The 12,702-nt window shown below is 42.0% G+C and overlaps 1 long non-coding RNA gene across 1 annotated transcript in view; it reads left to right on the forward strand.

The window, feature by feature from the left end:
• LOC146890370 (uncharacterized) overlaps positions 1 to 10,541 on the forward strand; it is a 46,560-nt gene extending 36,019 nt beyond the window's left edge. The window contains exon 3 of the long non-coding RNA XR_015735880.1: positions 6,025 to 10,541. This is a non-coding gene — a long non-coding RNA (uncharacterized LOC146890370). The remainder of the gene's footprint in view (positions 1 to 6,024) is intronic.
• Positions 10,542 to 12,702: the final 2,161 nt, after the last annotated feature.

The raw sequence follows: 12,702 nt of genomic DNA on the forward strand, positions 1-12,702 counted from the left end.
GAGTGAGAATATGAGCAAAGAGGTCAAGACCATGATAGGTTCACCCACTGAAACAGCTTACCTGAGCTAATGGGAGGTCTTCAACTCCAGCTGGACTGGGAAGGAGCAAGCATAGGACCAAACTTGTCCCTATGAATGTGGTTGATGATTGCATGGCTGGAGCAGACTGAGGGACCACTGGCATTGGCACCAGGATTTATCCCTACTGCATGTACTGGCTTTTTGGGATTCTATTCTCTTTGGATGATACCTTGCTCAGCCTAGATATAGTAGGTTGGGCTTTGAACCTTCCACAAAGCAATGTGCCCTACCCTCTCTGAGGATTGGATGGGGGTGGGGTGGGAGGGTGTGTGGAGAGACTGGGAGAAGGGGAGGGAGTGGGAACTTGGATTGGTATTTTTTAAAAATCTAATGAAGTAGTAAATTATAAAATTTTATGCAAAGCATTTACTTATGTGGCTTATTGATATCATTTCGATAGTTTCTACTCAGTTCATTTGACAGCGTTGTATTCACGGTGCTGAACATGATGCTAGATGCCAATCACTAGTGGTAATAAAGAAACCCAGGAGACACATCCTTTCAGCCTCAGTTCCCACCAGAGCAGAAAGTGGGAGGTGAACGCTACCGTCACACTCATGAGAAGGCAGTGGGGACGGGCAGAGATGGAAAAACATAGTTTTTACTATCAATAGATGCTGCACGTGTTTGTTAGAAGATCTAACATTCTGAAGGCATGTGGTTTAATTGTACTTTGTTTTCTTTATCCTGGAAAGTAATACGCTGCCTGGCTCAGTCTGACAGAATCCTGGGTTCTTCTCTCTGCACTCCTTCCTGACCCCGGCTCATCTGCATAGGCATCCAGCCACGGTTTAAATGTATCATTTCTGGTCACAGAACCAATGTCATTTGTCTCATGGTTACTTTTCTCTTAAGTTATTGCTACATCTTGCTGCATCCCAGGTCCGTCCTCCTGCGCTGTGCCCCTCTTTCTGCTAAGCTTCCTGGACATTCTTGTCCCTCCGTTTCTAGAACGCCCCGTGTTTTCATTTCCTTGTGGCATTTTGTACTTTCTGTTCCTGAGCTAGGGTATTTCTCCCTTCTGTTAAGTACTCCATCTTAAAAGAGAGTTATTTCTGATGATATGCTGAACATTGAAATCTCAGCGAGATGCTTCTCATTCATGCTTATACACGATGCTTCACTACCAACACAGAAACAGTTACCACATTACACTTACGTTCTAATTCCAATTTGATTCAAAAACTGTGGAACGGGTCTTTCTCTCACAATTCTCAGGTTTAACAATTTTACCTCCTCAACTTGCTTGGGTTGTAATTTCATATTTTATTTCCAGTTTTTATGCTACTGAATTCTTCTCGAATCATATCAAGCTTTTGATTGGAATTCTGTAGCTCTCAGACCTGTGATATATTGCTTTCCACTAATTTGGGGATATCCTCAGCCACTACATTCTCAAAGTTTTTTTTTTCTTCCTGGGAAGCAAACTGTACATGTTATTTCATTTGCTATTGTCAGAGGTCTTGAACACTCTGTTCTCTAAAGTTTTCTTATTTCTTTTCTGTGTTCCTTTGTATTCGGTGAGGATTTTGAGGATAGCATGTACACTTCTACAACCTAGGTTGCCCCCCTCCATGCAGTAACAGGATGTAAGTGGGGAAACCCACTGAGGTCCTTCACAGAAAAAAAAATTCCACTTCCAGATGTTTAAGGACATAAATTGTAACATCATTTCTCTGCATCTTCAAACACCCAAGTTGCTTTGCATTTTTCAAACGTACTTGTTGTGAGAGTCGTGGCCTGTCTTCCCCCGCGTCCTCTCCTGTTGGCTTACAGTTGTCTATTTTCCCAAGTCCTTACATGGCCTGTTCTCCTTGCACTTACATCAGCAGTATTCTTGGTGCTGCGTTTTGAATATGAATGTCCATCATAGGTGAAAGTGTTTGAACTCTTGGCCTCTTGCTGGCAGCACTGTTTGGGAACATTGTGAAATCTTTATTAGGTGGAGGCTCGCTGGAGAAAATGGCTCACTGGGGTGGGCCTTGAGGCTTTATACCCTGACCTGGGTTCCTATCAATTCTAAGCTTGAGTAAAGATCGATATGACCATGCGGTTTTCTGTTCCTCCATCATACCTTCCCTCCACGATAAACTGCATCTCCCTGAACCCATAAGCCAGAATAGACCTTTCCCCTTGTCCTCACTAATGTCCCTGTTGCCATGAAGAAACACCATGAGCAATGCAGCTTGGAGAGGAAAGGGTGTATTTGTCTTACACTTTCCCAGCATGGTTCATCAATGGAGGAAGTGAGAAGCAGAACCCAAGCAGGGCAGGAACCTGGAGGCAGGAACCGATGCAGAGGTCACAGAGGAGTGCTGCTTATGGGTTTGCACTTTATGGCTTGCTTTCCCGGCTTTCTTATAGAACCCAGGTCCACCAACCCAGCGATCTCACCACCCACAATGGTCTAAGTTCTCCCCTGTCAATCACTCTCGAGAAAATGCCCTGCAGGCTTGCCTACAGTCTGCTCTTAAGGAGGAATTTTCTTAATTGTGGTTTCCTTCTCTACGAATTACTTTCGCCTGTGTCAAACTGACCTGAACTGATCCAGTACTTTCCCCTTCTGCCCTTGCCAGCCCATTTTGACATGGCAAATGGAAGAGTAACTGTGACACTTGCTAACTCTTCTCACAAGGATACTTGTCTGATTTTATTACAGCCCCAGGGCAGGGACAAACCTTACCTAACTAACACAGCAGCCAGAACACTCAAGCCATCTCCCATCCCATTACTAACCTGCTCCAACTTTCTTAGCTTCCAAGTGCATTAGAATTGCAGGTTGTTTGCTCAAAGATGGGCTCTTTAGCAGCATACAGCACCCATGGCCACCAGTTCAGTTCCAGTAGGGGTCTTGTTTCCCCCTGAGAGACCAAGAGCACAGTGTTTACTTGTTTTCACAGCAACAGAGATCACGTGTTCAACACAAGGGATGCTTTACACCCAGGCCAAGCAGTATTCAAGAGAAGATCACCAGAGTATTGAAGTCTGCATGGCAGGGGCTGTTTTCTTCCTCGTTCCTAGTATTTAATTACAGCTCAGTACAAAATACGCTACACGAACTTTTTATTTCAATATGTTCACAGTTAATGTTTCTCATGACAAATAAGCTCTCTGGGGTTTATCTGTTCTAGTTCCAAGTTTTATTCTTCTAATTTCCTGGCCTTGACATAGATAGCTTCATGGAATCCACAGAGGAAATCCCTCCTAGGTGTGGACAATTTGGATAGGACATCTCTCCTCTCATGACGGAAGTGTACTTTGGAGATCCTCACATTGTACAGGATTGCTTCTAGGCAAACTGAAGCCAAGGAAGAGCTTGGTTGGATCGCTGCTGCCTCTTTCCCTTGCCTTTCTCTGCCATCACTCTGTGAGCACCACCACCGTTCTGTAAGTATGGTGATACCCCAGGTTCCCAGAACCCCGCCTGTCTCTAAAGCACCACCCCGTCTGTTCTTTTGAATGGAGTGCTCAGGGCTTTTCCTCCTTAATTATCCATCAGGATATACCTACCCAGCCTCATTTCCTGTGTTCCCACAGCTGCATCAAAACGTGGCTGACCAACCAACCCCTGCTAATGTTTTATTGCTTTGTAACACCATTACAAATCCAGCTTCATCGCGGCTTCCTGGAAATAATCTTCATTTCCAAGTGCTGGGAGGCTCTGACTGGGAGTTATAACTGTTGTTTAGGGCCAGACAGAGCACATTTCTGTTAGGAAACTTTGTGAATAAAGTCGGTGACTTTCTGGCTATTGGTTCTGGCTGCTGAGTACCTCTGTAGAGAAGCAGGGAGAAAATTTATGTGTTACTGTCTCTCAGACCTTGAACAATGATCACAGAAACCTCGTTCTTGGAGAGTGTAGAGGACACTCTGCTCCTTGGGATGCCAAAGGAAAGAACAATCCATTATTTCATTGCTGACTTTCCAACAGTGGGGTATCTTTCTCTAAGCCATGTTTTTATGTGTTTGAGATATGAAGAGAATCTCATGCTAATAAGTCCAAATACAAATTGGACTTATTACAATTTGTAATTACAAATGTAATTACAAATGGTTACTGTAATAATTGGACTTATTACAATTTGTAATTACAAATGTAATTACAAATGGTTACTGTAATTTTTGTGTACACACACACACACACACACACACACTCATGCACGATGTATATTTGAACTCTCTCATCAGAAAGTAAGTATTCAGGGGAGACGATAGAGAGAAAAAAATCATTAGCGCGATTAATTATTTTTTTTCAATCTGCCTTAACTACACAACAGATTTCACATTCTTCCTGAGAATACCTCATGGCCTTCATAATAGTTAGATTTCTCCTTAGGGATGAAATTTGAAATAGCTTATTACAGAGTAATGTATTTAGCATGTGTGAGAATTCCTTGTTGTGGTTATTGGAGGTTATCAACTGTTGTATTAAAACAGATGGGGCTGTTCTCACCACCCTGTGTGGGCTATTTCAGAAGTGATGGGTAACCCACTTTGATTATTATCATCATTGTTTACAACTTCCAAACTAAAGTAAGCTTGTTTTGGCTCACAATATGCTCTAAAGGGCTCATGGGCATGACGTCCTGCAGGCAGAACCTATGGTGTCTCAGGGTATGACAGACCAGCACATGGGGAATGTGTGTGTGTGTATGTGTGCGTGTGTGCACATGTGTGCATGTGCGTGTGTTTATGAGTGTGTATATGTGTGCATGTGTGTTGTGTGTGTGCATGTGTGTATGTGTGTACATGTGTCTGAGCATGTGTGCACGTGACCGTGTGTGTGCATGTGCGTGTGTTGTGTGTGCGTGCATGTGTATTGTGTGTGTGTGCGTGTGCGTGTGTGTGTGCGTGAGAGAGAGAGTAGGAGGGACAGCGTTTATTACTGGGCTCCCTGTGTTATTTCTATACATGTCTATTCTTCAGCATAACCGTCAACTTACTCCATTGTTAAAGTCACCTGAGAGGCAAACCTTCTATCTAGAAGCTGTGTAGATAGGATTGGCCTGCAGGCATGTCCATTGGGGGTTGTCTCGCTAGTTTGACATGAGAGTGCTGAGCCCACTGTAAGTGCCACTGTGTCAGGGCAGGTGGTTATAAGGCTATATAAGAAAACTAGCTGAGCGCAATCCTGCCAGCAAGTAGCCTCTGCCTCCATGTGAAAGTATCTGCCATTGCTGCCCTTGGGGATAGACTGTCACCTGGAAGTCTGAGCCAAATAAATCTTTTGCTTCTGTTAATTGCTTTTTGGTAAAGGTGTTTGCCACATCAATAGGAAGAAAATGGTAACACTTACCAGAATGAACAATGCTTTCTTTTAAGCAATGAAGCAAAGGACTATGATACCTCTGACTTTCTTTTTCCCAGAATGTTTTGTCTGTTTGAGGCACCTTGCAATTCCACATGAATTTGATCCATTTTTCCTTCTGTAAAAAATGTTCTTAAGATTTGTATAGTGAGTGCACTGAATGCGAGCCAGTCTCCACTGTACCTTTGAATGAACTCCGCCTTCTCCCGCCACAACTTCCCCTACTATCGCACTGCTGCAAGAGATTAGCTCTGGGCACAGTAACCCCTAACATAAGCCCCTAGTCCTCTTAATAACAAAAGGCTGTGCCACTAGGAATAAATTTCTTGTGTGGCATTTTGACAATTCAGCAACATATTTTCAGGATTTCCATTTTACTTATAAGAATTCTGAATTTACATTATCTGCTTATTTGAAAGGCCAATTTCAAACTTATAGAAAAGGGATAAAATTAAAATCAACCCTCTTTTTCTGCCTATTTGTAGGTTGCCGACAAGATTGACTCTCATTGAGACCATATGGCAACTGATTCCCCCTAAAGGAACATTTTTCTAGATAAACCATAATTCTACTATTTCAGAGCAAGCTGATAAACACAACTGAAAATGTTGCATTTATATTTTATTTTCTTTCAGTCCCGGAGGCTGGGAAGTCCAAGACAACATTGCTGGCAGATTAGCGTCTGGCAAGGATACAATCCCTAGTCTGCACGTGGCCATCTTCTGGTTGTGACTTCACAAGGCAGAGAGCAGTGATACCATGACTCTGCCCTCTTCTAAAGGAATCAGCTGTGTCCCAAAAGCTGTATCCTCATGACATAGAGCCTCTTGGAAGCCTACTTTCTCCACCATCACATTGGGGGATAGGCTTTCAACACGTGGGTTTGAGATGCTAAGCATCTCTTAGCACAAAGGTTTGCCAGACTTTCTCTTTATTCTCTATGCAATCTATAACTATTTCACGGGGAAGATACTTTGGGAAACATATGCATTGTCAATTCCACGTCAATGGACTTGTTTTAGCAAATTTGATCCTTCTCAACTGAATTAATGATTGTTATAATGTTGCCCATTGTGACTTTTAATTTCTTCATTTCTTCTAAAGTGCTGGTTGGGACTATAAATTATAAGGAAAAGAGGTATTGTTTCTCATTTTGTAAATTCAATTACTTACTGTAGAGAGGTTATGTCTATTTTATCCAATGACTTATAATCTGTTTAGATCTTTATTTTGATATTCAAATTCTCTTAAATTCAACTAATTGAAACTTCACTGATATGGCCCATACATCTTCTGATATGGACTTAGACTCCTTAAAAATAAGATAGTTATTGAAACACTTAGCCTGTTTCTTGCTTGATATTGTTTATGATGGTTGTAATTCTAATTTTTATACTTGATATTTGTTCTTATTGTATACAGTTTTGTATTAGGCTTAGAACTCTCTTATTAGACAAAATGGGGAGATGCTGTGGGAACTCCCTCAGTCAATCATCTTTAAGATACCTGCCCACTTGGGCAAGGTCTCTTATACTATAAATGTAGTCATAAAGCTTACGGTTCTCTCTCTCTATGATCTGAGTCTACCCCTTTATTATGCTCAATTCTGAGCTAGAGTGGGATTACTTTATAGTTTCCACCTTCATTTTGTGTGCATGTGTGTGCTGGGTGGTTTTTTGTGTCAACTTAACACAAGCTAGAGTTGTCGAGGAAGGAGCCCCAGCTGAAGAAATGGCTCCAGGAGATCCAGTTGTAAGGCATTTTCACATTTAATGATCAGTTGGGGAGGACCCAACCTATGGTAGGTGGGGCCATTCCTGAGCTGGTAGTCCTGGGTTCTATAAGAAAGCAGACTGAGCAAACCATGATGAACAAGCCTACAAGCAGCTCTCCCTCCATGATCTCTGCATCAGTTCCTGCCTCTGGGCTCCTGTCCTGTCTGAATTCCTGTCCTAACATCCCTCAGTGATGAACAGCAATGCTGACATGCAAGCCAAATAAACCCTTCCCTCCCCAACTTGCATTTTGGTCATGGTGTTTTGCCACAGCAATAGAAACCCTAACTAAGACAGTGTGCATCTCCATACACACTACAGTGTGACTGTGGAAGTCAAAGGGCAACATGAGGGAGTCAGTTCTCTCCTTCCACTGTGTGGTTTCTGGGAAATGAAACTCAATCTCAGAACTGGGGCCAGTGCTTTACCTACTGAGACATCTGATCTTTACTGAGCCCTAGAGGGAGTGGTCAGAGGGGGCATGCAAACCTGTTTCCTATCTCTTGTCATGTGATAAGACCATGAGCTGCCTGTAGACTCTGGTGACAAGAAAGAGGTTAACAAATTTGGCTTTTTGCCCTTTGCTTCAAGCTATTAGCCAAAACAAACATCTTTTGAAAATATTATCCATCCTAGAATTAGAAAACATCATGTTAAGTGAGATGACTCATTCCCAGAAAGACAAATGTCGTGTTCTCTCACTCCTAATGCTCCGAGCTCCAAATCTTCAGATGTGAGTGAGTGCTTATCCTCAGGTAACTACAGAGACCAGGAAAATAAAAGGGGATCGTTGCTGGGATGTTAGAAATGGAGAGGAATAGCAGGATACAGGTGATCTGATTGAGGAAATGGGAAAGATGGGAGGGAGGCCCTAATTAAGGAAGGGGAAGGACGTGAATATAGAGGAAGGGGAGAGGAGATGAAAACAATAACAAGGGATATCTGGGAAAGTCATAAGGAATAATGCTAACTATCTATCTAAAGAACTGTAAAACCCAAGTCTGTGTATACATAAACACAGATAATTTAAATGAAATTCTCTCATCTGGGCTGATAATAATACTCCCTCCAAGAGTCAGGGAACATCTAACAAAAGCCTCAATATCCGGCATGAGAAGTCTCCTTTTGAGTTGTTGGTCAAGGGGGCTTGCACACAGCTTCAGAGATTTAGTCCATGATCATCACAGCAAGGAGCACGGCAACTCACAGGCAGGCCCTGAAGCAGAGGCGCAGATCTGTATCCTGATCCCTAAGCAGAAAGAAGCAGAAAAAGCCCAGGCTGGTGTGAACCTTGGAAACTTCAAACCCAACCCCACAGTGACACACTTCCTCCTACAAGGCCACACCTTCTAATTCTTTCAAACACTTTCACTCCCTGGTGACAACGCGTTCAAATATATGAGCCTATGGGAGGCAGTCTTATTCCAACCACCAACAAATGGCTTGAAAGTTTTACAATTTATATCTCACTCCAGCAATGGATGAAGTCTAAGGAGCCAATGTCATATAAGGACCCATATTATTGTCTGTCCTTTTGTTCTACATATACTTTGTTGCCATAGATATATAGGTCAACTAACTCACGGGAACAAAAGAAAAAAAAAACCTGATTTGATCCATTTGTAAACTTTTTTTGACAAATACTGCAAATCACAGCCAATTTTAAGATACCACTGGTAAGAGTCAGAGACAGTCCCTGTTCACTCTGTTAGGTGTCCCACAAGAAGACCAAACTACACAGGAAGTAACATGTATGCAGAGTGTCTAGGCCATTCCCACACCAGCTCCCTGGTTGTCAGTTCAGTCTCTGTGAGCCCCTATGAGCTAGGTTAGCTGATTCTGTGAGTTTTCTTCTGGTGTCCTTTGGCGTGGGAAGTCCTTCCACATATGTGTTGTTTATATTGGTTAATGAATAAAGCTGTTTCAGCCAGTGGCTTAGCAGAATAGAGCTAGGCAGGAAAATTAAACTGAATGCTGGGAGAAAGAAGACAGAGTCAAGGAGAAGCATGTAGCTGCCACTGGAGACAGATAAGAGGAATCTTGCCAGTAGACTACAAGCTTCGTGGTAAAATATCAAATAATAGAAATGGGTTAATTTGAGATATAAGAGCTAGCTAGCAATACGCTTAAGCTATTGGCCAAGCAGTGCATTAAGTAATATAGTTTCTGTGTGATTATTTCGGGTCTGAGCAGCCAGGAATGAGTGAACAGCCTCCGCCAACAGTCCTTGACCCCTTTGGCGCCTACAATCCTTTCTCCTTTGTGGGAACCTAAAAATGTGTCTGAAGGTCAGAGAGTTGGAGCTTATTTTTACTCTGTCAAAGTTGTCAACAACAGGTGTGGCTACAAAACAAGATATACTAATCTAGGAGGTGCCTACTTGGACTCTAAGATGGCCCAGAGAGGTAGATACACTCTGCCCTGACCAAAGGTCAGAGAGTTCAAGCAGACTTCTGCTTCTTCTTTTGAAATAGGAGGTTTGACTTAGGGAGTAGGTGCTGCCTGCAGGATATTTGTTCTAGGGGATGTTCACCGTCCCAAACATCAAATGTTTTACTCAGGAATTAATGGCTCGATGTCTCAACTCTTGAACCAAGTAACTGTTCTGGTTTTCCTTTGTGTCAGGTTAAAGCAGTCTTTTGTCTTCTTCCCCCCTTTTATACTGGGGTATAAAAGTGTATGGAAAATAAACACAGACTAACTCAGAATTCAGCATTCTGCATTCGCTGAGCTGTCCCCAGTACTATCCTACTCCTCTGCGTTTCATTCTTATCTCTGTTCCTCCGACCTAACGTTCTAACTCTCACGCCCCTACCCTGGAATGTACAAACCTGCCTTAGCTAGGATCAAAGCAAAAGTCACTCCAAAAAGGTGACTCACGGAACTCCTCCTCTTCTGCTAGATTCCCTGAACTCTGCCTAATGTTTGACAGTGAGGGGGTCTGAATCTGTTTCCATCAGCTGAATGACAGAGGAGAAGTGAATGAGAGGAGTGGGAACAGAAAGGGAATGGGAGAGGAGCTGGGGGAGAGGAGTGAGGGGCAACTGCAGCCAGGATGTAAAATAAATTTTTAAAAACTATATTTTTAAAAAAGGCAGCATACTTATGGTATACTCAGTGACATGGAAAATATCCCAGAACCCAATGCACCTCTTACATGGGTTGGATTTTACATGGGTATTACTGTTATCCCATGGTCAGGATTGGTTGTCAGCAAGCCTATGTGCTGCTGAGAAAAAGGCTTTTCTTGCTCTGGACTGTGATTTGATGTTATACACACAGACATGGGTTTATGTCTTTGGTTCTCTATATTATTTCTTTTCATTATGATCTACTTATTTTTGTAACTTTTATTAAACATCTTTTTGGAAATTTTATATGTGTATATAGTGTATTACTGTTTATCACTCTCTTGGGTGGTGGGAACTGGGAGAATGAAACCTAAAAATGAAGTGGACTAAAGTTTTATGCGATAACCAACTGTATTCGGAGAATACTCTGAGGGTTAAGAGAATTCCCATGAGTGAGATCTAACAAGTTTTTGCTATATACAATCACAAGGACAAGTGCCCGTGGCAAAAACACATTTTTCTATGGAGGTATAAAAACAAATAACAATAGTTAGTTGTAATTAATAATCTAAAGTAAACTCACTCCTATCCACACTACACCCAGGAGAGGCATGAATGCACGTTCCAAGAACGATTCCACGCTTTCTGAAGTAACTCAGGTCACGTGGCTCTTTCTCATCTTGGTTTCTTGAAGTTTTCTCACAAGCACTCAGAAATCCCCTCACAGGATTCTATTCTTGGACCATGATCTGACAATTTCCCCGTTTTTATTTTTTTAATAGCAGGATATCTGGACTGGTTTTGATTTGAGACAAGGTAGATAAATCTAATTGCCATTTGATGCGTGAGTATCATATAAACAAATTATAAACCTAATGAAGAATATTGCAATAGTGAAAGCATTGTGTGTAACACTCTACACAGAGATCCAAACTATGACTTTCACTACTGGTTGCATTATTGTACGGATCAGAAAAATACAAAGAATTGCTTGAAAAGAAACCCATATGATTAGTAATTCTGGTATCGAGTGAAACATAAGCACACCTTTGCCTTCAATAGGAGTACAGATACTGGGATGTTCTATGGAAATTGTTTGAGGTGCCATGTCTCAGGAGCATTCTAGGCATCACATAAAGAGATAGACTGTGCAACAATTAAGAAACATCTCCATCTGCAGAAGGAAGTAAACTACAGGATACGACAACGGCATTTGAGATACTGCAGCCATGTTATGAGAATGGATGATGACAGATGCCCAAAGATAGCACTGCTTGGAGGAGTGCACAGAATAAGGCAAAGAGAAAGGCCCTAAAACCACTACATAGACAGCATAAAGGAAGACTGTGGAACCTTGGATATGACAAAAACACAAGCATGTAGAAACTGCCCTGGATAGGAACAACTGGAGAACCTCCATAAATGAGATCCTCACGCATGCATAAGCATTGCATAAGCATGCATAAGCATAAATAAGTGAGGTAAAATGGAAGTGATTTAAATCACAAAGAAAATCTCAATGCTTTCCATTCTTCAGATGAATGAATGCATCTGATATGGTCCCAAGGTCCAGGCATAAACACAGAGTCATGAGTAAAGATAACGGGAGCTGGACCCATCCAATCTATAAATTCGAGCACAGGAAGAGGAGGAACATATGTATTCAGAGACACTCAGTGCAGATGCACAGCTAGCACTACCAGAAAAAGATTCCCAGGTGACATAGGACTCTGTGTGCTTTGTAAACTACCTTTTCGCTTGGTGCCTAATTCCTTAATTGGCCTCAGGTGGGCAGACTTGACTCCTGATTGTCAATATCTTATGGTCAATTTCTCATTGCTCCTTTCAGCTGGAGGTTTGTTATCTCTGGTGATTTCCACTGCCACCTCACCCTCCATCCATTGTCCTGGATGGCCTGAGACTAGAGGATCTGAAGAGGAATTCATGAGGTTTCAGCGGATCCATCTGTAATGACAGATGCATACCCCGTTTTTCTGGAGAAGTAAAAATAAGGCAGGTTCGTGCATCAGTTGGCTTCTTTCCTTCTGCAGTAACATCAGGGAGGTTGGAGGGTGCACAAGTAGGAGTCTATTGCTGGAAATAATTCTACAACATAAGCAGAGTCTGAAGTAATAGTTCAGGGTTTATGAATTAGCTTAACAAATGAATTAAAGTAGCTGGTCCCACCTGTTGGGCTGAAAAGAAAGAAATACCAATGGAATGATGACTGTTTGGGCCATGAATCTTTTCTACACCATCTGAAGACCACCAAAAAAGCAGGTATCTGCTCTGTGGAGCGGGAAAACGTTAGACAATTTTTGTAACCACAAATTCAGTTCATATGAGAAAAATCCCATCGCTTCCATAGTTATCTGCAAATGAAATTTGAAACTCTATAGAGTTCTGCAACACTCTTAAACTGAGTGTTAATTAAGGGTAATATAACACAAGACTCAAATCCATGTTA

The sequence above is a fragment of the Myodes glareolus genome, chromosome 21 (assembly GCF_982192425.1).
Source record: "Myodes glareolus chromosome 21, mMyoGla1.1, whole genome shotgun sequence".
Classification (NCBI taxonomy): Eukaryota; Metazoa; Chordata; class Mammalia; order Rodentia; family Cricetidae; genus Myodes; species Myodes glareolus.